Source organism: Apteryx mantelli, chromosome 3, assembly GCF_036417845.1.
Source record: "Apteryx mantelli isolate bAptMan1 chromosome 3, bAptMan1.hap1, whole genome shotgun sequence".
Taxonomy (NCBI): domain Eukaryota; kingdom Metazoa; phylum Chordata; class Aves; order Apterygiformes; family Apterygidae; genus Apteryx; species Apteryx mantelli.
Window position 1 is genome coordinate 10,265,270 of NC_089980.1, and position 25,659 is coordinate 10,290,928.

Consider the following 25,659-nt stretch of genomic DNA (forward strand, 5'->3'; position numbering starts at 1 on the left):
CACATGACCGAGGCCACGGGCTTTGGCAGGACAGGTTTTGTCGGGACTCTGCCACTGGGCCTGGGCTCCCAGGGGTAGTGCAGGCCCGTGCTCGGCTCCTGCTCTTGCTCCAGCCAACAGGCATTAATCACAGCCCGAGGCTGACATCCGGCACAGCTGCAGCCCACGCGGAACAGGAGAGCATCTTTCCTGCTCCCCATCGGGCCTACCGACCCCTTGTCCTTTTCCCCCTCCCCATTGCCTCACGCTGACCCCACTGGTGCCCGTAGTCCCTGCAGGGCTTCGCAGCTTCCCTCGCCTGGACTCCTGACGCAGCCAAGGACTGCCGTCCTCGAGCAGGCCTGAAAATGAGGAGCATGCGAGGCCACTACCAGGCCAAGGAAGATGAGGAGGTGAGAGCCTGCGTGTGGCAGTTGTCGGGCAGCCATGGGCTGCGCCAGACTCCTGGCTTCTCCTCCACCTTTCCCCGAGTCTAGCACACCCCTGCGCTGCTTGTGGGCCGGACACGGCCAGGCTTTGCAGCAAGGGGCGATGTGAGGCCCCTGGCCGGCGCCCGCAGCCAGGGCAGGGCTTGCCCACGTGCCATCGTGGTGGTGATGGCGGCCTTGGAGGGACATGGGGAGATTACTGTGGACCCCAGAGCTCATCTCGGCATATGTGACCACAGGAGTCGGCACTCCCCGACCTGGCCCACATCCGTCTGGAGATCACCACGCTGCCAACCTTCATGTGACCACGGCAAGGAGGTGTGTCAAGGCTCACGGGGCTCGCGGGCCGCCCCGCACCCGCTCCCCACCGCTGCTGAGAAAGGGCGTCTGGACGGGGAGCCACTGGGGAGACGAGCACTGGAGGGACAGCTCTTGCTGGCGCTCTGCTCAGCAGTGGGCGCTCCCAGCCCCATAGCGCAGCGTGCAGTGGGAGTGCAGGCAGGAGAGCCTAGATCCCTTGTGTAAAGTCCTGGCAGATGCCGGGGGGCGGGGGTGGTGGCGGGAGGCACCCAAAGAGAGAGCATGCTGCAGAGGGCAGGAGCATCTCGTGTGCTGTAAGAGCCTGCAAAGCGGAGGGGGCAGACGTTGAGCCCCAGCCCCTCGCAGGCAGCCCCAGCTGCCGCTTCTGCTCCAGTTCAGCACAAATGGGCTTCCCCGAGGCTTGTTCTGGGCAGCACTCTGGTAAGAAGTGCTCTGTTGGGAGAGGAACAGCCCTGCTCTAAGCCCGCTAACACTGATGGGAGCGGAGCTCCCCACTGCCACCAAAAGAGCAGGCCTGCAGCCCCAAGGCATCCTTTTTGGAGCAAGATCACAAAGCCAGGAACTTATGTCAGCAGCAAGTTTTGTGAGCTGAACTCTGAAAACCTTGCCTTTAGCTCCAGCAGATGAGCAAGCACCACCAGAAGAGCAAGCCCCCTGCTCAAGCAGGCTCACCGAGAGCAGGTTGCCCAGGATCCTGTGCAGACGGCTTTGGAATAGCTCCAAGGATGGCGACTCCACAGGCTCTCTGGGCAACCTCTTCCAGTGCTCTGTCACCCTCACAGTAAACAAGCTTTTCCTCCTGTTCAGACCGAGCTTCCTCTGTTTCCGTTTGTGCCCGTTGCCTCTCGTCCAGTCACTGGGCACCGCTGACAAGAGTCTGGCCCCATCCCCTTCACAGCCTCCCTTCACGTAGCTCAACGCCTTCATACGTTCTCCCCTCAGCCTTCCCTTCTCCAGGCTGAACAGTCCCAGCTCGCTCAGCCTTTTCCTCCTGTCACTCTACTCCTTTGATCACCTCAGTCCCTTGATCATCTTTGCTGGACTCACTCCAGTAGCTCCAGAGTTCTCCTCTGCTGCGGTGCCCAGACCTGGACACAGCACTCCCGCGGTGCCCTCACCAGGGCTGCGCAGAGGCCAAGGATCACCTCCCTCCGCCTGCTGGCCATGCTCTTCCTAATGCAGCCCAGCACACCATTGGCCTCCTTTGCCACAAGAGCACACTGCTGCCTCGTGGGGAACTTGTTGTCCACCAGGACTGCCAGGTCCTTCTCTGCAGGGCTGCTCTCCAGCACGTCAGCCCCCAGCCTGGACTGGCGCATGCGGTTATTTCTCCCCGGGTGCGGGGCTCTGCGCTTCCCATTACGGAATGCCATGTGCTTCCTCTCTGCCCATCTCTCCTGACTGTCGAGGCCCCTCTGAATGGCAGCACAGCCCTCTGGTGTAAGAGCCCCTGCTCCCAGTTTTGCATCATCAGCAAACTTGCTGAGGGCGCACTCTGTCCCTTCGTGCAGCTCACTGAGGAATAAGTGGAGCAGGACTGGAGACACTACTGATCCCTTGGGCTACACCATGAGCTACAGGCCTCCAGCTAGACTTGGTGCCACTGATCACAGAGCCCCCTGAGCTGCCCCACAAGGTCCCCGTGTGCACAGAGGAGGCGAGATGCAGCCTGGCTGGGACCAAGGAGAACACAGGCACCTTCGTACCTCCAGAGCAGAGTGCGAAGCCAAAGCCAGAGGCTGGTGGGCCACCCTGCAGCACGTGGTGTGGGGCCAGTGTCCCCTGCCCACCATGTCCATCCTCTGCTCCCAGCTGCCATGCCGCCATCCCTCTCTGGTGTGGCCACCCCCGGAGCGCTGTGTGCAGTTCTAGACTTCCCAGCAGAGGAGAGCTATGGAGCTACTGGAGTAAGTCGAGCAAAGGGCTACTAAGACGATGAAGGGACTGGAGCATCTCTCGTCGAAGGAAAGGCTGCGTGAGCTGGCACTCTTCGGCGTGCAGAAGAGAAGACTGAGGGCTAAGCTAATCAATGTGTATAAGTAGCTGGAGGGAGGCTGTAAAGAGGATGGCGTTGGATTCGATGCTCTCCAGAGGTGTCTTCCAACCTCAACCATTCTGTGATTCTGGGATTCCTGATCTCAGCTCTTTCCCTCTTTCATTTCCCAGCTCCTCGGGAGGCAGCAATATGAAACTCTTTTCTTTTCTCAGTAGCACAGCCTACACAGTGCAAGTGCTATCAGAAGGTCATCGAGACGGGATGCTTTTGAGGCTGGGGCAGTGCTGGGAGCCCCTGTGCGCTCCTGCCAGGTGCCCTGCAGCTCCTGGGCTTGGCGCGGCCCCGCTTGCATCACAGTGGGGCAATTCTCGCCCCAGCAACGTGACTGTACCGGGGCTGCAGGCTCAGTCCCTGCGCACTGCTTGGGGCAGCACGAGGGCTCCCGGCTCTCCCCCAGGAGCATGCGCAGGTTTCCCAGTGCCCCCTCGGCACCAGCCATGGAGAGGCGAGGCTGGGTTCAGAAGAGGGTGCCACAGCACCGTCTGGTATGAGGCGCCAGGTGTCCCAGGGCGGTTGGGGTGGGGGGAGGCAGGCCAGGAGCTGAGGCCAGGGCCGGGACAGAGCCCCCATGGCTGGCTGGATGAGGATTGGCCCTCCCCCGCCCCACTGGGCCCCAGGGGGTGGCAGCAGGGGGTGGCGGGGACCAAAGCGGTCCCTCAGCTGCTGTGGCCACAACAGCTGCTCCATCCTGGGTGCCCCTGGCTCAGCACAGAGAGCTCAGCTCTGGCCTGTCCCCTCTCCCCGCAGGGCATCCTTGCCCGTTTCCTCACCCTCCTGGGCACTATGCTGCGGGACTCGTGGCAGCTGTGTGTCAGCCAGCTGAAGGCCAGGGTGGCCAGCCAGTGGCGTTCCGGAGGAGGAAGAGTGAAGGCCACACGTGTGCGGCCGGGTAAGAGCCTCGTGGCCGTACGCCCCCGCGGGCATGGCACAGGATGTGCAGTCAGACCCTGGCATGGTGCTTGGTGTCATGGGCCCGTTTTGGGGTCTGCAGTGCAACAGCACTCCTCCCATAGGGACAACCCTTGCCAGGGGATGCTAGCTGTGGCAGTCGGGCTGACGGCAGCCCCATTGCGTCTTGCAGGAACCATGTGTGACCGCCGCAGGCAGCCACCTGTCCTCAATCTGAGCCCTGCTCCCCGCTGGAGGAAGCTGGGCGGCTCCTTGCTGGAGCAGGTCATTGCCACCTCGGTGAGTTCCCAGCCTGCTTTGGGCTGCGGGAGCCTCCCAGCACCCCCATCACTGATGCTGGCTTGCTGGGTTTCCCACAGACGTTGACTCAAGTTCCCAGTGAAAGACGACGGCAGACGCAGCAGGCTTTGGGCATCCTGTGGCGACGTCCCCCGGACACGCATGTTCCCTGTGAGGTAGGAGAAAAGGCTGTTGCGTACCCTTCTTTCTCCCTCCTTGTCTCCCCAGCACCTGCCGGCCTCTGTTTCCCCTTGTGGTACACGGCACTGGCCCCCAGGCAGCTTGGGGGCCAGGTCAGAGGAGGGTCGGTCTTGAGGCTCTCCAAGCAGCAGGGCTTGAGCTGAAGTCGCCAGTCAAAGTGCAGCACTGGAGCAGGGCTCCCCGGGTTGTGCCCAGGGAGGACGAAGCGGCGGCGCTGTGCTATGGGACAGGCTGGGGCTGCTGGGGGTGTAAGAGCACAAAAACTGACCGAGGACAGAGGCTCGCTCGGGAGCTTGGAGGGAGCCCCGTCCCCCTTTGCTGAAGGCCGTGGACCGCATGTCATTGCAGTCCCTGACGAAGAGCAGCCGGGCACCGAAGCCCCCCAGGACAGCAGCCCCACGGGGATACCTGGGGAACACCACGCTGTCGCTCCCTGACGTGCCAGCACGTCCGGTCTGCGTAAGAGGAGTGGTCAGGGGCCAAGAGTCGCACCTGCGTGTCCCCACGGTACCAAGGAAGGGCTTGGGAAGCAGGGGGATGGGCAGCACCGGGGGCCCTGCAGCCCCCCCGGGCGGGGGGGGTGAGTCGGGGGCAATGTGGGGTGGGAGCTGCAGTGCTAGGTGCTGCTGAAGTGAGGGGGTTTCTCATGGGTCTGGGCTCACTGCTGGAGCTCGACTGGGATGTTTTAGGGCTGGAGGGAAGAGTGGTGTAGGCTGGGGTGTTTCAGGGCCAGAGCTAAGGGCTGGGCTAGATGGGGTTGCTTGGGGCAAACCCCGAGTCACGCTGGGCCAACGCTCCCTGCGTTGGGAGCGTGTGCCCTGGGCCATCGACTGCAACAGCCCTGCCAGGAGCCCGGGGCCCTGCTGGGGCACCTGGGGCCCCGAGCCAGACACCTGCCCTCCCCTGCAGCTCCGCACGGACACTGCACCAGTGATGGCCCTGGGTTTGAGCACCCTGAGCTGCCAGACCCGCCGCATCCGCCAGTGCCTGGAGCAGCTTTCAAGCTCACCAGAGGTGAAGCGGGTGCCCCTTCTGCATCAGGCGGGTGGGCAACACTGCATGGAGGGGACAGGGCAAGGGTACAGCAGCCCAGTCTGGCACCCTGACGCATTGGGGCAAGCAGGAAGGGAACGGGAGCAGTTTGCAGCAAGCTGTCATGGAATTTGGGATCTTGGGGTTATTCCCTTGGGGTTTTCCTGCCTTGGGGCTATTCCCTTGGGGTAGGATCGGTGCCTGCACCCTAGAAGCCAGGCACCCATCTCCAGAGGGCCGACGAAGGCTGGATCTGACCCACAGTACTGACAATTTTATCCTTTTTCAGACTCTGAAAATGTGCAAGATGCTGCTGCCAGCCCACAAACCAAGCCTGAGCAGTGTAAGCGCCACTCACAGCCCTCCCGCTTCCTTACCCATTGCTGCTGCCTTGCGATGCAGGGCTTGGCCAGGTCCATGCAGACAGGCTGATTAGCCCCTTTGCAGCATGAGGTGGGGAGGGCACAGCTGCAGCAGGCCCTGTTGCGCTGGCTGTCCCAAGGTGGCCGGGGGGGCAATCACCTTGCCACACGCTCGAGTGGAGCACCCGAGCACGCGCAGGAAGCAGAGGTTTCCTGCTGGTCTCTCCATGCTCGGAGAGCTGAGCATCCCGCTGATCATCCTGGGGCTGCTGCAGGAGGTGCTGCGCTGGGACCCCATGTCAGGGCTCGGACTCACAGCAGGATCCGTGTGCCTGGGACAACTGTCCTGCCTGCTGGGCTTGTCCCACCCCCATGGTGCTGGAGGGGATGCGCCCACGCCTTCCCCTTGCTGTGCAGACGAAGCTCCTTACTGATCCGCGTTGCCTGGCTTCGCGCCTTGTGGAGAGGAAACCCACAAATGCGGCCAGCGAGACCCCGCGGAGGCTCCCAGCGAAGCGGCGACAGGCATCGCCTGCGGCCCATGAGCTCCCTGTGCTGGTGAGGGCTGGGGACAGGGCAGCGCAGGCCCCGCGCAGGGCCAGGGATCTCTGGGGGACCAAGTGCCATGTGCCCCAGGGAGGGGGATTTCTGGCAGGGGTGAACAGGAGCCACCAGGCAGCAGGGCTGCCCGTACCCATGCCAGCGCTGAGCAGCGCAGCGATGTGCCGGCAGCGCTGCCTGCTCTGTGCCGGGAACGGCCCCTTGTCCCCTTTCCTGGGGTCTCTGAGTGAGGGCCCCGAGTGGGGTGCAGCAGCATGTCTCACTGCACCATCAGGCACATGGGGGGGGCACACCTGAGCTCTGCAGTGACCGCGAGACACCCATATCAGGGTGATTGGGGCCCCACCCACGCTCCTGTTTGCACACGGCACCGTGCCAGCTGGTGGGACGGGACCAAGGCGGTTGCAGGTTGAGCTTCCCGGGGAGGTTTCTGTGCGCAGCCAGGGATCCTGGCGGGGAGCGGGGAGGTCAGTCAGGAGTGGGCATTTGAGCATCTGCAGCCAAGCATGGTCTGAGGCCCCTCGAGGGCTTGCTGGCTGGGAGACGGTAGCTGGGAGAGGGTGGCTCAGGCCGCGTCTGGCGCTGTCAGAGCGCCGCAGCTCTGTTCAGGAGCATGCTGGGGACCGGGAAAGGGGCTCCCTCCAGCGCGACAGCCTGAGCCCAGCTCTGGCCCTTAGGCATGGTTGATGCCGAGGGTCTCAAAAGAGGGCCTGTTTCTCTTTTTCAGGCTCCAAAGAGGGCCAGGAGGGCCGAACGGCACACTGACCCAACACAGGCCCAGGCAAGCGGTGCGATCTGTGCCCAGGTATCCCCAAACACATGACCGAGGCCACGGGCTTTGGCAGGACAGGTTTTGTCGGGACTCTGCCACTGGGCCTGGGCTCCCAGGGGTAGTGCAGGCCCGTGCTCGGCTCCTGCTCTTGCTCCAGCCAACAGGCATTAATCACAGCCCGAGGCTGACATCCGGCACAGCTGCAGCCCACGCGGAACAGGAGAGCATCTTTCCTGCTCCCCATCGGGCCTACCGACCCCTTGTCCTTTTCCCCCTCCCCATTGCCTCACGCTGACCCCACTGGTGCCCGTAGTCCCTGCAGGGCTTCGCAGCTTCCCTCGCCTGGACTCCTGACGCAGCCAAGGACTGCCGTCCTCGAGCAGGCCTGAAAATGAGGAGCATGCGAGGCCACTACCAGGCCAAGGAAGATGAGGAGGTGAGAGCCTGCGTGTGGCAGTTGTCGGGCAGCCATGGGCTGCGCCAGACTCCTGGCTTCTCCTCCACCTTTCCCCGAGTCTAGCACACCCCTGCGCTGCTTGTGGGCCGGACACGGCCAGGCTTTGCAGCAAGGGGCGATGTGAGGCCCCTGGCCGGCGCCCGCAGCCAGGGCAGGGCTTGCCCACGTGCCATCGTGGTGGTGATGGCGGCCTTGGAGGGACATGGGGAGATTACTGTGGACCCCAGAGCTCATCTCGGCATATGTGACCACAGGAGTCGGCACTCCCCGACCTGGCCCACATCCGTCTGGAGATCACCACGCTGCCAACCTTCATGTGACCACGGCAAGGAGGTGTGTCAAGGCTCACGGGGCTCGCGGGCCGCCCCGCACCCGCTCCCCACCGCTGCTGAGAAAGGGCGTCTGGACGGGGAGCCACTGGGGAGACGAGCACTGGAGGGACAGCTCTTGCTGGCGCTCTGCTCAGCAGTGGGCGCTCCCAGCCCCATAGCGCAGCGTGCAGTGGGAGTGCAGGCAGGAGAGCCTAGATCCCTTGTGTAAAGTCCTGGCAGATGCCGGGGGGCGGGGGTGGCGGCGGGAGGCACCCAAAGAGAGAGCATGCTGCAGAGGGCAGGAGCATCTCGTGTGCTGTAAGAGCCTGCAAAGCGGAGGGGGCAGACGTTGAGCCCCAGCCCCTCGCAGGCAGCCCCAGCTGCCGCTTCTGCTCCAGTTCAGCACAAATGGGCTTCCCCGAGGCTTGTTCTGGGCAGCACTCTGGTAAGAAGTGCTCTGTTGGGAGAGGAACAGCCCTGCTCTAAGCCCGCTAACACTGATGGGAGCGGAGCTCCCCACTGCCACCAAAAGAGCAGGCCTGCAGCCCCAAGGCATCCTTTTTGGAGCAAGATCACAAAGCCAGGAACTTATGTCAGCAGCAAGTTTTGTGAGCTGAACTCTGAAAACCTTGCCTTTAGCTCCAGCAGATGAGCAAGCACCACCAGAAGAGCAAGCCCCCTGCTCAAGCAGGCTCACCGAGAGCAGGTTGCCCAGGATCCTGTGCAGACGGCTTTGGAATAGCTCCAAGGATGGCGACTCCACAGGCTCTCTGGGCAACCTCTTCCAGTGCTCTGTCACCCTCACAGTAAACAAGCTTTTCCTCCTGTTCAGACCGAGCTTCCTCTGTTTCCGTTTGTGCCCGTTGCCTCTCGTCCAGTCACTGGGCACCGCTGACAAGAGTCTGGCCCCATCCCCTTCACAGCCTCCCTTCACGTAGCTCAACGCCTTCATACGTTCTCCCCTCAGCCTTCCCTTCTCCAGGCTGAACAGTCCCAGCTCGCTCAGCCTTTTCCTCCTGTCACTCTACTCCTTTGATCACCTCAGTCCCTTGATCATCTTTGCTGGACTCACTCCAGTAGCTCCAGAGTTCCCCTCTGCTGCGGTGCCCAGACCTGGACACAGCACTCCCGCGGTGCCCTCACCAGGGCTGCGCAGAGGCCAAGGATCACCTCCCTCCGCCTGCTGGCCATGCTCTTCCTAATGCAGCCCAGCACACCATTGGCCTCCTTTGCCACAAGAGCACACTGCTGCCTCGTGGGGAACTTGTTGTCCACCAGGACTGCCAGGTCCTTCTCTGCAGGGCTGCTCTCCAGCACGTCAGCCCCCAGCCTGGACTGGCGCATGCGGTTATTTCTCCCCGGGTGCGGGGCTCTGCGCTTCCCATTACGGAACGCCATGTGCTTCCTCTCTGCCCATCTCTCCTGACTGTCGAGGCCCCTCTGAATGGCAGCACAGCCCTCTGGTGTAAGAGCCCCTGCTCCCAGTTTTGCATCATCAGCAAACTTGCTGAGGGCACACTCTGTCCCTTCGTGCAGCTCACTGAGGAATAAGTGGAGCAGGACTGGAGACACTACTGATCCCTTGGGCTACACCATGAGCTACAGGCCTCCAGCTAGACTTGGTGCCACTGATCACAGAGCCCCCTGAGCTGCCCCACAAGGTCCCCGTGTGCACAGAGGAGGCGAGATGCAGCCTGGCTGGGACCAAGGAGAACACAGGCACCTTCGTACCTCCAGAGCAGAGTGCGAAGCCAAAGCCAGAGGCTGGTGGGCCACCCTGCAGCACGTGGTGTGGGGCCAGTGTCCCCTGCCCACCATGTCCATCCTCTGCTCCCAGCTGCCATGCCGCCATCCCTCTCTGGTGTGGCCACCCCCGGAGCGCTGTGTGCAGTTCTAGACTTCCCAGCAGAGGAGAGCTATGGAGCTACTGGAGTAAGTCGAGCAAAGGGCTACTAAGACGATGAAGGGACTGGAGCATCTCTCGTCGAAGGAAAGGCTGCGTGAGCTGGCACTCTTCAGCGTGCAGAAGAGAAGACTGAGGGCTAAGCTAATCAATGTGTATAAGTAGCTGGAGGGAGGCTGTAAAGAGGATGGCGTTGGATTCGATGCTCTCCAGAGGTGTCTTCCAACCTCAACCATTCTGTGATTCTGGGATTCCTGATCTCAGCTCTTTCCCTCTTTCATTTCCCAGCTCCTCGGGAGGCAGCAATATGAAACTCTTTTCTTTTCTCAGTAGCACAGCCTACACAGTGCAAGTGCTATCAGAAGGTCATCGAGACGGGATGCTTTTGAGGCTGGGGCAGTGCTGGGAGCCCCTGTGCGCTCCTGCCAGGTGCCCTGCAGCTCCTGGGCTTGGCGCGGCCCCGCTTGCATCACAGTGGGGCAATTCTCGCCCCAGCAACGTGACTGTACCGGGGCTGCAGGCTCAGTCCCTGCGCACTGCTTGGGGCAGCACGAGGGCTCCCGGCTCTCCCCCAGGAGCATGCGCAGGTTTCCCAGTGCCCCCTCGGCACCAGCCATGGAGAGGCGAGGCTGGGTTCAGAAGAGGGTGCCACAGCACCGTCTGGTATGAGGCGCCAGGTGTCCCAGGGCGGTTGGGGTGGGGGGAGGCAGGCCAGGAGCTGAGGCCAGGGCCGGGACAGAGCCCCCATGGCTGGCTGGATGAGGATTGGCCCTCCCCCGCCCCACTGGGCCCCAGGGGGTGGCAGCAGGGGGTGGCGGGGACCAAAGCGGTCCCTCAGCTGCTGTGGCCACAACAGCTGCTCCATCCTGGGTGCCCCTGGCTCAGCACAGAGAGCTCAGCTCTGGCCTGTCCCCTCTCCCCGCAGGGCATCCTTGCCCGTTTCCTCACCCTCCTGGGCACTATGCTGCGGGACTCGTGGCAGCTGTGTGTCAGCCAGCTGAAGGCCAGGGTGGCCAGCCAGTGGCGTTCCGGAGGAGGAAGAGTGAAGGCCACACGTGTGCGGCCGGGTAAGAGCCTCGTGGCCGTACGCCCCCGCGGGCATGGCACAGGATGTGCAGTCAGACCCTGGCATGGTGCTTGGTGTCATGGGCCCGTTTTGGGGTCTGCAGTGCAACAGCACTCCTCCCATAGGGACAACCCTTGCCAGGGGATGCTAGCTGTGGCAGTCGGGCTGACGGCAGCCCCATTGCGTCTTGCAGGAACCATGTGTGACCGCCGCAGGCAGCCACCTGTCCTCAATCTGAGCCCTGCTCCCCGCTGGAGGAAGCTGGGCGGCTCCTTGCTGGAGCAGGTCATTGCCACCTCGGTGAGTTCCCAGCCTGCTTTGGGCTGCGGGAGCCTCCCAGCACCCCCATCACTGATGCTGGCTTGCTGGGTTTCCCACAGACGTTGACTCAAGTTCCCAGTGAAAGACGACGGCAGACGCAGCAGGCTTTGGGCATCCTGTGGCGACGTCCCCCGGACACGCATGTTCCCTGTGAGGTAGGAGAAAAGGCTGTTGCGTACCCTTCTTTCTCCCTCCTTGTCTCCCCAGCACCTGCCGGCCTCTGTTTCCCCTTGTGGTACACAGCACTGGCCCCCAGGCAGCTTGGGGGCCAGGTCAGAGGAGGGTCGGTCTTGAGGCTCTCCAAGCAGCAGGGCTTGAGCTGAAGTCGCCAGTCAAAGTGCAGCACTGGAGCAGGGCTCCCCGGGTTGTGCCCAGGGAGGACGAAGCGGCGGCGCTGTGCTATGGGACAGGCTGGGGCTGCTGGGGGTGTAAGAGCACAAAAACTGACCGAGGACAGAGGCTCGCTCGGGAGCTTGGAGGGAGCCCCGTCCCCCTTTGCTGAAGGCCGTGGACCGCATGTCATTGCAGTCCCTGACGAAGAGCAGCCGGGCACCGAAGCCCCCCAGGACAGCAGCCCCACGGGGATACCTGGGGAACACCACGCTGTCGCTCCCTGACGTGCCAGCACGTCCGGTCTGCGTAAGAGGAGTGGTCAGGGGCCAAGAGTCGCACCTGCGTGTCCCCACGGTACCAAGGAAGGGCTTGGGAAGCAGGGGGATGGGCAGCACTGGGGGCCCTGCAGCCCCCCCGGGCGGGGGGGGTGAGTCGGGGGCAATGTGGGGTGGGAGCTGCAGTGCTAGGTGCTGCTGAAGTGAGGGGGTTTCTCATGGGTCTGGGCTCACTGCTGGAGCTCGACTGGGATGTTTTAGGGCTGGAGGGAAGAGTGGTGTAGGCTGGGGTGTTTCAGGGCCAGAGCTAAGGGCTGGGCTAGATGGGGTTGCTTGGGGCAAACCCCGAGTCACGCTGGGCCAACGCTCCCTGCGTTGGGAGCGTGTGCCCTGGGCCATCGACTGCAACAGCCCTGCCAGGAGCCCGGGGCCCTGCTGGGGCACCTGGGGCCCCGAGCCAGACACCTGCCCTCCCCTGCAGCTCCGCACGGACACTGCACCAGTGATGGCCCTGGGTTTGAGCACCCTGAGCTGCCAGACCCGCCGCATCCGCCAGTGCCTGGAGCAGCTTTCAAGCTCACCAGAGGTGAAGCGGGTGCCCCTTCTGCATCAGGCGGGTGGGCAACACTGCATGGAGGGGACAGGGCAAGGGTACAGCAGCCCAGTCTGGCACCCTGACGCATTGGGGCAAGCAGGAAGGGAACGGGAGCAGTTTGCAGCAAGCTGTCATGGAATTTGGGATCTTGGGGTTATTCCCTTGGGGTTTTCCTGCCTTGGGGCTATTCCCTTGGGGTAGGATCGGTGCCTGCACCCTAGAAGCCAGGCACCCATCTCCAGAGGGCCGACGAAGGCTGGATCTGACCCACAGTACTGACAATTTTATCCTTTTTCAGACTCTGAAAATGTGCAAGATGCTGCTGCCAGCCCACAAACCAAGCCTGAGCAGTGTAAGCGCCACTCACAGCCCTCCCGCTTCCTTACCCATTGCTGCTGCCTTGCGATGCAGGGCTTGGCCAGGTCCATGCAGACAGGCTGATTAGCCCCTTTGCAGCATGAGGTGGGGAGGGCACAGCTGCAGCAGGCCCTGTTGCGCTGGCTGTCCCAAGGTGGCCGGGGGGGCAATCACCTTGCCACACGCTCGAGTGGAGCACCCGAGCACGCGCAGGAAGCAGAGGTTTCCTGCTGGTCTCTCCATGCTCGGAGAGCTGAGCATCCCGCTGATCATCCTGGGGCTGCTGCAGGAGGTGCTGCGCTGGGACCCCATGTCAGGGCTCGGACTCACAGCAGGATCCGTGTGCCTGGGACAACTGTCCTGCCTGCTGGGCTTGTCCCACCCCCATGGTGCTGGAGGGGATGCGCCCACGCCTTCCCCTTGCTGTGCAGACGAAGCTCCTTACTGATCCGCGTTGCCTGGCTTCGCGCCTTGTGGAGAGGAAACCCACAAATGCGGCCAGCGAGACCCCGCGGAGGCTCCCAGCGAAGCGGCGACAGGCATCGCCTGCGGCCCATGAGCTCCCTGTGCTGGTGAGGGCTGGGGACAGGGCAGCGCAGGCCCCGCGCAGGGCCAGGGATCTCTGGGGGACCAAGTGCCATGTGCCCCAGGGAGGGGGATTTCTGGCAGGGGTGAACAGGAGCCACCAGGCAGCAGGGCTGCCCGTACCCATGCCAGCGCTGAGCAGCGCAGCGATGTGCCGGCAGCGCTGCCTGCTCTGTGCCGGGAACGGCCCCTTGTCCCCTTTCCTGGGGTCTCTGAGTGAGGGCCCCGAGTGGGGTGCAGCAGCATGTCTCACTGCACCATCAGGCACATGGGGGGGGCACACCTGAGCTCTGCAGTGACCGCGAGACACCCATATCAGGGTGATTGGGGCCCCACCCACGCTCCTGTTTGCACACGGCACCGTGCCAGCTGGTGGGACGGGACCAAGGCGGTTGCAGGTTGAGCTTCCCGGGGAGGTTTCTGTGCGCAGCCAGGGATCCTGGCGGGGAGCGGGGAGGTCAGTCAGGAGTGGGCATTTGAGCATCTGCAGCCAAGCATGGTCTGAGGCCCCTCGAGGGCTTGCTGGCTGGGAGACGGTAGCTGGGAGAGGGTGGCTCAGGCCGCGTCTGGCGCTGTCAGAGCGCCGCAGCTCTGTTCAGGAGCATGCTGGGGACCGGGAAAGGGGCTCCCTCCAGCGCGACAGCCTGAGCCCAGCTCTGGCCCTTAGGCATGGTTGATGCCGAGGGTCTCAAAAGAGGGCCTGTTTCTCTTTTTCAGGCTCCAAAGAGGGCCAGGAGGGCCGAACGGCACACTGACCCAACACAGGCCCAGGCAAGCGGTGCGATCTGTGCCCAGGTATCCCCAAACACATGACCGAGGCCACGGGCTTTGGCAGGACAGGTTTTGTCGGGACTCTGCCACTGGGCCTGGGCTCCCAGGGGTAGTGCAGGCCCGTGCTCGGCTCCTGCTCTTGCTCCAGCCAACAGGCATTAATCACAGCCCGAGGCTGACATCCGGCACAGCTGCAGCCCACGCGGAACAGGAGAGCATCTTTCCTGCTCCCCATCGGGCCTACCGACCCCTTGACCTTTTCCCCCTCCCCATTGCCTCACGCTGACCCCACTGGTGCCCGTAGTCCCTGCAGGGCTTCGCAGCTTCCCTCGCCTGGACTCCTGACGCAGCCAAGGACTGCCGTCCTCGAGCAGGCCTGAAAATGAGGAGCATGCGAGGCCACTACCAGGCCAAGGAAGATGAGGAGGTGAGAGCCTGCGTGTGGCAGTTGTCGGGCAGCCATGGGCTGCGCCAGACTCCTGGCTTCTCCTCCACCTTTCCCCGAGTCTAGCACACCCCTGCGCTGCTTGTGGGCCGGACACGGCCAGGCTTTGCAGCAAGGGGCGATGTGAGGACCCTGGCCGGCGCCCGCAGCCAGGGCAGGGCTTGCCCACGTGCCATCGTGGTGGTGATGGCGGCCTTGGAGGGACATGGGGAGATTACTGTGGACCCCAGAGCTCATCTCGGCATATGTGACCACAGGAGTCGGCACTCCCCGACCTGGCCCACATCCGTCTGGAGATCACCACGCTGCCAACCTTCATGTGACCACGGCAAGGAGGTGTGTCAAGGCTCACGGGGCTCGCGGGCCGCCCCGCACCCGCTCCCCACCGCTGCTGAGAAAGGGCGTCTGGACGGGGAGCCACTGGGGAGACGAGCACTGGAGGGACAGCTCTTGCTGGCGCTCTGCTCAGCAGTGGGCGCTCCCAGCCCCATAGCGCAGCGTGCAGTGGGAGTGCAGGCAGGAGAGCCTAGATCCCTTGTGTAAAGTCCTGGCAGATGCCGGGGGGCGGGGGTGGCGGCGGGAGGCACCCAAAGAGAGAGCACGCTGCAGAGGGCAGGAGCATCTCGTGTGCTGTAAGAGCCTGCAAAGCGGAGGGGGCAGACGTTGAACCCCAGCCCCTCGCAGGCAGCCCCAGCTGCCGCTTCTGCTCCAGTTCAGCACAAATGGGCTTCCCCGAGGCTTGTTCTGGGCAGCACTCTGGTAAGAAGTGCTCTGTTGGGAGAGGAACAGCCCTGCTCTAAGCCCGCTAACACTGATGGGAGCGGAGCTCCCCACTGCCACCAAAAGAGCAGGCCTGCAGCCCCAAGGCATCCTTTTTGGAGCAAGATCACAAAGCCAGGAACTTATGTCAGCAGCAAGTTTTGTGAGCTGAACTCTGAAAACCTTGCCTTTAGCTCCAGCAGATGAGCAAGCACCACCAGAAGAGCAAGCCCCCTGCTCAAGCAGGCTCACCGAGAGCAGGTTGCCCAGGATCCTGTGCAGACGGCTTTGGAATAGCTCCAAGGATGGCGACTCCACAGGCTCTCTGGGCAACCTCTTCCAGTGCTCTGTCACCCTCACAGTAAACAAGCTTTTCCTCCTGTTCAGACCGAGCTTCCTCTGTTTCCGTTTGTGCCCGTTGCCTCTCGTCCAGTCACTGGGCACCGCTGACAAGAGTCTGGCCCCATCCCCTTCACAGCCTCCCTTCACATAGCTCAACGCCTTCATACGTTCTCCCCTCAGCCTTCCCTTCTCCAGGCTGAACAGTCCCAGCTCGCTCAGCCTTTTCCTCCTGTCACTCTACTCCTTTGATCACCTCAGTCCCTTGATCATCTTTGCTGGACTCACTCCAGTAGCTCCAGAGTTCCCCTCTGCTGCGGTGCCCAGACCTGGACACAGCACTCCCGCGGTGCCCTCACCAGGGCTGCGCAGAGGCCAAGGATCACCTCCCTCCGCCTGCTGGCCATGCTCTTCCTAATGCAGCCCAGCACACCATTGGCCTCCTTTGCCACAAGAGCACACTGCTGCCTCGTGGGGAACTTGTTGTCCACCAGGACTGCCAGGTCCTTCTCTGCAGGGCTGCTCTCCAGCACGTCAGCCCCCAGCCTGGACTGGCGCATGCGGTTATTTCTCCCCGGGTGCGGGGCTCTGCGCTTCCCATTACGGAACGCCATGTGCTTCCTCTCTGCCCATCTCTCCTGACTGTCGAGGCCCCTCTGAATGGCAGCACAGCCCTCTGGTGTAAGAGCCCCTGCTCCCAGTTTTGCATCATCAGCAAACTTGCTGAGGGCGCACTCTGTCCCTTCGTGCAGCTCACTGAGGAATAAGTGGAGCAGGACTGGAGACACTACTGATCCCTTGGGCTACACCATGAGCTACAGGCCTCCAGCTAGACTTGGTGCCACTGATCACAGAGCCCCCTGAGCTGCCCCACAAGGTCCCCGTGTGCACAGAGGAGGCGAGATGCAGCCTGGCTGGGACCAAGGAGAACACAGGCACCTTCGTACCTCCAGAGCAGAGTGCGAAGCCAAAGCCAGAGGCTGGTGGGCCACCCTGCAGCACGTGGTGTGGGGCCAGTGTCCCCTGCCCACCATGTCCATCCTCTGCTCCCAGCTGCCATGCCGCCATCCCTCTCTGGTGTGGCCACCCCCGGAGCGCTGTGTGCAGTTCTAGACTTCCCAGCAGAGGAGAGCTATGGAGCTACTGGAGTAAGTCGAGCAAAGGGCTACTAAGACGATGAAGGGACTGGAGCATCTCTCGTCGAAGGAAAGGCTGCGTGAGCTGGCACTCTTCGGCATGCAGAAGAGAAGACTGAGGGCTAAGCTAATCAATGTGTATAAGTAGCTGGAGGGAGGCTGTAAAGAGGATGGCGTTGGATTCGATGCTCTCCAGAGGTGTCTTCCAACCTCAACCATTCTGTGATTCTGGGATTCCTGATCTCAGCTCTTTCCCTCTTTCATTTCCCAGCTCCTCGGGAGGCAGCAATATGAAACTCTTTTCTTTTCTCAGTAGCACAGCCTACACAGTGCAAGTGCTATCAGAAGGTCATCGAGACGGGATGCTTTTGAGGCTGGGGCAGTGCTGGGAGCCCCTGTGCGCTCCTGCCAGGTGCCCTGCAGCTCCTGGGCTTGGCGCGGCCCCGCTTGCATCACAGTGGGGCAATTCTCGCCCCAGCAACGTGACTGTACCGGGGCTGCAGGCTCAGTCCCTGCGCACTGCTTGGGGCAGCACGAGGGCTCCCGGCTCTCCCCCAGGAGCATGCGCAGGTTTCCCAGTGCCCCCTCGGCACCAGCCATGGAGAGGCGAGGCTGGGTTCAGAAGAGGGTGCCACAGCACCGTCTGGTATGAGGCGCCAGGTGTCCCAGGGCGGTTGGGGTGGGGGGAGGCAGGCCAGGAGCTGAGGCCAGGGCCGGGACAGAGCCCCCATGGCTGGCTGGATGAGGATTGGCCCTCCCCCGCCCCACTGGGCCCCAGGGGGTGGCAGCAGGGGGTGGCGGGGACCAAAGCGGTCCCTCAGCTGCTGTGGCCACAACAGCTGCTCCATCCTGGGTGCCCCTGGCTCAGCACAGAGAGCTCAGCTCTGGCCTGTCCCCTCTCCCCGCAGGGCATCCTTGCCCGTTTCCTCACCCTCCTGGGCACTATGCTGCGGGACTCGTGGCAGCTGTGTGTCAGCCAGCTGAAGGCCAGGGTGGCCAGCCAGTGGCGTTCCGGAGGAGGAAGAGTGAAGGCCACACGTGTGCGGCCGGGTAAGAGCCTCGTGGCCGTACGCCCCCGCGGGCATGGCACAGGATGTGCAGTCAGACCCTGGCACGGTGCTTGGTGTCATGGGCCCGTTTTGGGGTCTGCAGTGCAACAGCACTCCTCCCATAGGGACAACCCTTGCCAGGGGATGCTAGCTGTGGCAGTCGGGCTGACGGCAGCCCCATTGCGTCTTGCAGGAACCATGTGTGACCGCCGCAGGCAGCCACCTGTCCTCAATCTGAGCCCTGCTCCCCGCTGGAGGAAGCTGGGCGGCTCCTTGCTGGAGCAGGTCATTGCCACCTCGGTGAGTTCCCAGCCTGCTTTGGGCTGCGGGAGCCTCCCAGCACCCCCGTCACTGATGCTGGCTTGCTGGGTTTCCCACAGACGTTGACTCAAGTTCCCAGTGAAAGACGACGGCAGACGCAGCAGGCTTTGGGCATCCTGTGGCGACGTCCCCCGGACACGCATGTTCCCTGTGAGGTAGGAGAAAAGGCTGTTGCGTACCCTTCTTTCTCCCTCCTTGTCTCCCCAGCACCTGCCGGCCTCTGTTTCCCCTTGTGGTACACGGCACTGGCCCCCAGGCAGCTTGGGGGCCAGGTCAGAGGAGGGTCGGTCTTGAGGCTCTCCAAGCAGCAGGGCTTGAGCTGAAGTCGCCAGTCAAAGTGCAGCACTGGAGCAGGGCTCCCCGGGTTGTGCCCAGGGAGGACGAAGCGGCGGCGCTGTGCTATGGGACAGGCTGGGGCTGCTGGGGGTGTAAGAGCACAAAAACTGACCGAGGACAGAGGCTCGCTCGGGAGCTTGGAGGGAGCCCCGTCCCCCTTTGCTGAAGGCCGTGGACCGCATGTCATTGCAGTCCCTGACGAAGAGCAGCCGGGCACCGAAGCCCCCCAGGACAGCAGCCCCACGGGGATACCTGGGGAACACCACGCTGTCGCTCCCTGACGTGCCAGCACGTCCGGTCTGCGTAAGAGGAGTGGTCAGGGGCCAAGAGTCGCACCTGCGTGTCCCCACGGTACCAAGGAAGGGCTTGGGAAGCAGGGGGATGGGCAGCACTGGGGGCCCTGCAGCCCCCCCGGGCGGGGGGGGTGAGTCGGGGGCAATGTGGGGTGGGAGCTGCAGTGCTAGGTGCTGCTGAAGTGAGGGGGTTTCTCATGGGTCTGGGCTCACTGCTGGAGCTCGACTGGGATGTTTTAGGGCTGGAGGGAAGAGTGGTGTAGGCTGGGGTGTTTCAGGGCCAGAGCTAAGGGCTGGGCTAGATGGGGTTGCTTGGGGCAAACCCCGAGTCACGCTGGGCCAACGCTCCCTGCGTTGGGAGCGTGTGCCCTGGGCCATCGACTGCAACAGCCCTGCCAGGAGCCCGGGGCCCTGCTGGGGCACCTGGGGCCCCGAGCCAGACACCTGCCCTCCCCTGCAGCTCCGCACGGACACTGCACCAGTGATGGCCCTGGGTTTGAGCACCCTGAGCTGCCAGACCCGCCGCATCCGCCAGTGCCTGGAGCAGCTTTCAAGCTCACCAGAGGTGAAGCGGGTGCCCCTTCTGCATCAGGCGGGTGGGCAACACTGCATGGAGGGGACAGGGCAAGGGTACAGCAGCCCAGTCTGGCACCCTGACGCATTGGGGCAAGCAGGAAGGGAACGGGAGCAGTTTGCAGCAAGCTGTCATGGAATTTGGGATCTTGGGGTTATTCCCTTGGGGTTTTCCTGCCTTGGGGCTATTCCCTTGGGGTAGGATCGGTGCCTGCACCCTAGAAGCCAGGCACCCATCTCCAGAGGGCCGACGAAGGCTGGATCTGACCCACAGTACTGACAATTTTATCCTTTTTCAGACTCTGAAAATGTGCAAGATGCTGCTGCCAGCCCACAAACCAAGCCTGAGCAGTGTAAGCGCCACTCACAGCCCTCCCGCTTCCTTACCCATTGCTGCTGCCTTGCGATGCAGGGCTTGGCCAGGTCCATGCAGACAGGCTGATTAGCCCCTTTGCAGCATGAGGTGGGGAGGGCACAGCTGCAGCAGGCCCTGTTGCGCTGGCTGTCCCAAGGTGGCCGGGGGGGCAATCACCTTGCCACACGCTCGAGTGGAGCACCCGAGCACGCGCAGGAAGCAGAGGTTTCCTGCTGGTCTCTCCATGCTCGGAGAGCTGAGCATCCCGCTGATCATCCTGGGGCTGCTGCAGGAGGTGCTGCGCTGGGACCCCATGTCAGGGCTCGGACTCACAGCAGGATCCGTGTGCCTGGGACAACTGTCCTGCCTGCTGGGCTTGTCCCACCCCCATGGTGCTGGAGGGGATGCGCCCACGCCTTCCCCTTGCTGTGCAGACGAAGCTCCTTACTGATCCGCGTTGCCTGGCTTCGCGCCTTGTGGAGAGGAAACCCACAAATGCGGCCAGCGAGACCCCGCGGAGGCTCCCAGCGAAGCGGCGACAGGCATCGCCTGCGGCCCATGAGCTCCCTGTGCTGGTGAGGGCTGGGGACAGGGCAGCGCAGGCCCCGCGCAGGGCCAGGGATCTCTGGGGGACCAAGTGCCATGTGCCCCAGGGAGGGGGATTTCTGGCAGGGGTGAACAGGAGCCACCAGGCAGCAGGGCTGCCCGTACCCATGCCAGCGCTGAGCAGCGCAGCGATGTGCCGGCAGCGCTGCCTGCTCTGTGCCGGGAACGGCCCCTTGTCCCCTTTCCTGGGGTCTCTGAGTGAGGGCCCCGAGTGGGGTGCAGCAGCATGTCTCACTGCACCATCAGGCACATGGGGGGGGCACACCTGAGCTCTGCAGTGACCGCGAGACACCCATATCAGGGTGATTGGGGCCCCACCCACGCTCCTGTTTGCACACGGCACCGTGCCAGCTGGTGGGACGGGACCAAGGCGGTTGCAGGTTGAGCTTCCCGGGGAGGTTTCTGTGCGCAGCCAGGGATCCTGGCGGGGAGCGGGGAGGTCAGTCAGGAGTGGGCATTTGAGCATCTGCAGCCAAGCATGGTCTGAGGCCCCTCGAGGGCTTGCTGGCTGGGAGACGGTAGCTGGGAGAGGGTGGCTCAGGCCGCGTCTGGCGCTGTCAGAGCGCCGCAGCTCTGTTCAGGAGCATGCTGGGGACCGGGAAAGGGGCTCCCTCCAGCGCGACAGCCTGAGCCCAGCTCTGGCCCTTAGGCATGGTTGATGCCGAGGGTCTCAAAAGAGGGCCTGTTTCTCTTTTTCAGGCTCCAAAGAGGGCCAGGAGGGCCGAACGGCACACTGACCCAACACAGGCCCAGGCAAGCGGTGCGATCTGTGCCCAGGTATCCCCAAACACATGACCGAGGCCACGGGCTTTGGCAGGACAGGTTTTGTCGGGACTCTGCCACTGGGCCTGGGCTCCCAGGGGTAGTGCAGGCCCGTGCTCGGCTCCTGCTCTTGCTCCAGCCAACAGGCATTAATCACAGCCCGAGGCTGACATCCGGCACAGCTGCAGCCCACGCGGAACAGGAGAGCATCTTTCCTGCTCCCCATCGGGCCTACCGACCCCTTGACCTTTTCCCCCTCCCCATTGCCTCACGCTGACCCCACTGGTGCCCGTAGTCCCTGCAGGGCTTCGCAGCTTCCCTCGCCTGGACTCCTGACGCAGCCAAGGACTGCCGTCCTCGAGCAGGCCTGAAAATGAGGAGCATGCGAGGCCACTACCAGGCCAAGGAAGATGAGGAGGTGAGAGCCTGCGTGTGGCAGTTGTCGGGCAGCCATGGGCTGCGCCAGACTCCTGGCTTCTCCTCCACCTTTCCCCGAGTCTAGCACACCCCTGCGCTGCTTGTGGGCCGGACACGGCCAGGCTTTGCAGCAAGGGGCGATGTGAGGCCCCTGGCCGGCGCCCGCAGCCAGGGCAGGGCTTGCCCACGTGCCATCGTGGTGGTGATGGCGGCCTTGGAGGGACATGGGGAGATTACTGTGGACCCCAGAGCTCATCTCGGCATATGTGACCACGGGAGTCGGCACTCCCCGACCTGGCCCACATCCGTCTGGAGATCACCACGCTGCCAACCTTCATGTGACCACGGCAAGGAGGTGTGTCAAGGCTCACGGGGCTCGCGGGCCGCCCCGCACCCGCTCCCCACCGCTGCTGAGAAAGGGCGTCTGGACGGGGAGCCACTGGGGAGACGAGCACTGGAGGGACAGCTCTTGCTGGCGCTCTGCTCAGCAGTGGGCGCTCCCAGCCCCATAGCGCAGCGTGCAGTGGGAGTGCAGGCAGGAGAGCCTAGATCCCTTGTGTAAAGTCCTGGCAGATGCCGGGGGGCGGGGGTGGCGGCGGGAGGCACCCAAAGAGAGAGCACGCTGCAGAGGGCAGGAGCATCTCGTGTGCTGTAAGAGCCTGCAAAGCGGAGGGGGCAGACGTTGAGCCCCAGCCCCTCGCAGGCAGCCCCAGCTGCCGCTTCTGCTCCAGTTCAGCACAAATGGGCTTCCCCGAGGCTTGTTCTGGGCAGCACTCTGGTAAGAAGTGCTCTGTTGGGAGAGGAACAGCCCTGCTCTAAGCCCGCTAACACTGATGGGAGCGGAGCTCCCCACTGCCACCAAAAGAGCAGGCCTGCAGCCCCAAGGCATCCTTTTTGGAGCAAGATCACAAAGCCAGGAACTTATGTCAGCAGCAAGTTTTGTGAGCTGAACTCTGAAAACCTTGCCTTTAGCTCCAGCAGATGAGCAAGCACCACCAGAAGAGCAAGCCCCCTGCTCAAGCAGGCTCACCGAGAGCAGGTTGCCCAGGATCCTGTGCAGACGGCTTTGGAATAGCTCCAAGGATGGCGACTCCACAAGCTCTCTGGGCAACCTCTTCCAGTGCTCTGTCACCCTCACAGTAAACAAGCTTTTCCTCCTGTTCAGACCGAGCTTCCTCTGTTTCCGTTTGTGCCCGTTGCCTCTCGTCCAGTCACTGGGCACCGCTGACAAGAGTCTGGCCCCATCCCCTTCACAGCCTCCCTTCACGTAGCTCAACGCCTTCATACGTTCTCCCCTCAGCCTTCCCTTCTCCAGGCTGAACAGTCCCAGCTCGCTCAGCCTTTTCCTCCTGTCACTCTACTCCTTTGATCACCTCAGTCCCTTGATCATCTTTGCTGGACTCACTCCAGTAGCTCCAGAGTTCCCCTCTGCTGCGGTGCCCAGACCTGGACACAGCACTCCCGCGGTGCCCTCACCAGGGCTGCGCAGAGGCCAAGGATCACCTCCCTCCGCCTGCTGGCCATGCTCTTCCTAATGCAGCCCAGCACACCATTGGCCTCCTTTGCCACAAGAGCACACTGCTGCCTCGTGGGGAACTTGTTGTCCACCAGGACTGCCAGGTCCTTCTCTGCAGGGCTGCTCTCCAGCACGTCAGCCCCCAGCCTGGACTGGCGCATGCGGTTATTTCTCCCCGGGTGCGGGGCTCTGCGCTTCCCATTACGGAACGCCATGTGCTTCCTCTCTGCCCATCTCTCCTGACTGTCGAGGCCCCTCTGAATGGCAGCACAGCCCTCTGGTGTAAGAGCCCCTGCTCCCAGTTTTGCATCATCAGCAAACTTGCTGAGGGCGCACTCTGTCCCTTCGTGCAGCTCACTGAGGAATAAGTGGAGCAGGACTGGAGACACTACTGATCCCTTGGGCTACACCATGAGCTACAGGCCTCCAGCTAGACTTGGTGCCACTGATCACAGAGCCCCCTGAGCTGCCCCACAAGGTCCCCGTGTGCACAGAGGAGGCGAGATGCAGCCTGGCTGGGACCAAGGAGAACACAGGCACCTTCGTACCTCCAGAGCAGAGTGCGAAGCCAAAGCCAGAGGCTGGTGGGCCACCCTGCAGCACGTGGTGTGGGGCCAGTGTCCCCTGCCCACCATGTCCATCCTCTGCTCCCAGCTGCCATGCCGCCATCCCTCTCTGGTGTGGCCACCCCCGGAGCGCTGTGTGCAGTTCTAGACTTCCCAGCAGAGGAGAGCTATGGAGCTACTGGAGTAAGTCGAGCAAAGGGCTACTAAGACGATGAAGGGACTGGAGCATCTCTCGTCGAAGGAAAGGCTGCGTGAGCTGGCACTCTTCGGCGTGCAGAAGAGAAGACTGAGGGCTAAGCTAATCAATGTGTATAAGTAGCTGGAGGGAGGCTGTAAAGAGGATGGCGTTGGATTCGATGCTCTCCAGAGGTGTCTTCCAACCTCAACCATTCTGTGATTCTGGGATTCCTGATCTCAGCTCTTTCCCTCTTTCATTTCCCAGCTCCTCGGGAGGCAGCAATATGAAACTCTTTTCTTTTCTCAGTAGCACAGCCTACACAGTGCAAGTGCTATCAGAAGGTCATCGAGACGGGATGCTTTTGAGGCTGGGGCAGTGCTGGGAGCCCCTGTGCGCTCCTGCCAGGTGCCCTGCAGCTCCTGGGCTTGGCGCGGCCCCGCTTGCATCACAGTGGGGCAATTCTCGCCCCAGCAACGTGACTGTACCGGGGCTGCAGGCTCAGTCCCTGCGCACTGCTTGGGGCAGCACGAGGGCTCCCGGCTCTCCCCCAGGAGCATGCGCAGGTTTCCCAGTGCCCCCTCGGCACCAGCCATGGAGAGGCGAGGCTGGGTTCAGAAGAGGGTGCCACAGCACCGTCTGGTATGAGGCGCCAGGTGTCCCAGGGCGGTTGGGGTGGGGGGAGGCAGGCCAGGAGCTGAGGCCAGGGCCGGGACAGAGCCCCCATGGCTGGCTGGATGAGGATTGGCCCTCCCCCGCCCCACTGGGCCCCAGGGGGTGGCAGCAGGGGGTGGCGGGGACCAAAGCGGTCCCTCAGCTGCTGTGGCCACAACAGCTGCTCCATCCTGGGTGCCCCTGGCTCAGCACAGAGAGCTCAGCTCTGGCCTGTCCCCTCTCCCCGCAGGGCATCCTTGCCCGTTTCCTCACCCTCCTGGGCACTATGCTGCGGGACTCGTGGCAGCTGTGTGTCAGCCAGCTGAAGGCCAGGGTGGCCAGCCAGTGGCGTTCCGGAGGAGGAAGAGTGAAGGCCACACGTGTGCGGCCGGGTAAGAGCCTCGTGGCCGTACGCCCCCGCGGGCATGGCACAGGATGTGCAGTCAGACCCTGGCACGGTGCTTGGTGTCATGGGCCCGTTTTGGGGTCTGCAGTGCAACAGCACTCCTCCCATAGGGACAACCCTTGCCAGGGGATGCTAGCTGTGGCAGTCGGGCTGACGGCAGCCCCATTGCGTCTTGCAGGAACCATGTGTGACCGCCGCAGGCAGCCACCTGTCCTCAATCTGAGCCCTGCTCCCCGCTGGAGGAAGCTGGGCGGCTCCTTGCTGGAGCAGGTCATTGCCACCTCGGTGAGTTCCCAGCCTGCTTTGGGCTGCGGGAGCCTCCCAGCACCCCCGTCACTGATGCTGGCTTGCTGGGTTTCCCACAGACGTTGACTCAAGTTCCCAGTGAAAGACGACGGCAGACGCAGCAGGCTTTGGGCATCCTGTGGCGACGTCCCCCGGACACGCATGTTCCCTGTGAGGTAGGAGAAAAGGCTGTTGCGTACCCTTCTTTCTCCCTCCTTGTCTCCCCAGCACCTGCCGGCCTCTGTTTCCCCTTGTGGTACACGGCACTGGCCCCCAGGCAGCTTGAGGGCCAGGTCAGAGGAGGGTCGGTCTTGAGGCTCTCCAAGCAGCAGGGCTTGAGCTGAAGTCGCCAGTCAAAGTGCAGCACTGGAGCAGGGCTCCCCGGGTTGTGCCCAGGGAGGACGAAGCGGCGGCGCTGTGCTATGGGACAGGCTGGGGCTGCTGGGGGTGTAAGAGCACAAAAACTGACCGAGGACAGAGGCTCGCTCGGGAGCTTGGAGGGAGCCCCGTCCCCCTTTGCTGAAGGCCGTGGACCGCATGTCATTGCAGTCCCTGACGAAGAGCAGCCGGGCACCGAAGCCCCCCAGGACAGCAGCCCCACGGGGATACCTGGGGAACACCACGCTGTCGCTCCCTGACGTGCCAGCACGTCCGGTCTGCGTAAGAGGAGTGGTCAGGGGCCAAGAGTCGCACCTGCGTGTCCCCACGGTACCAAGGAAGGGCTTGGGAAGCAGGGGGATGGGCAGCACTGGGGGCCCTGCAGCCCCCCCG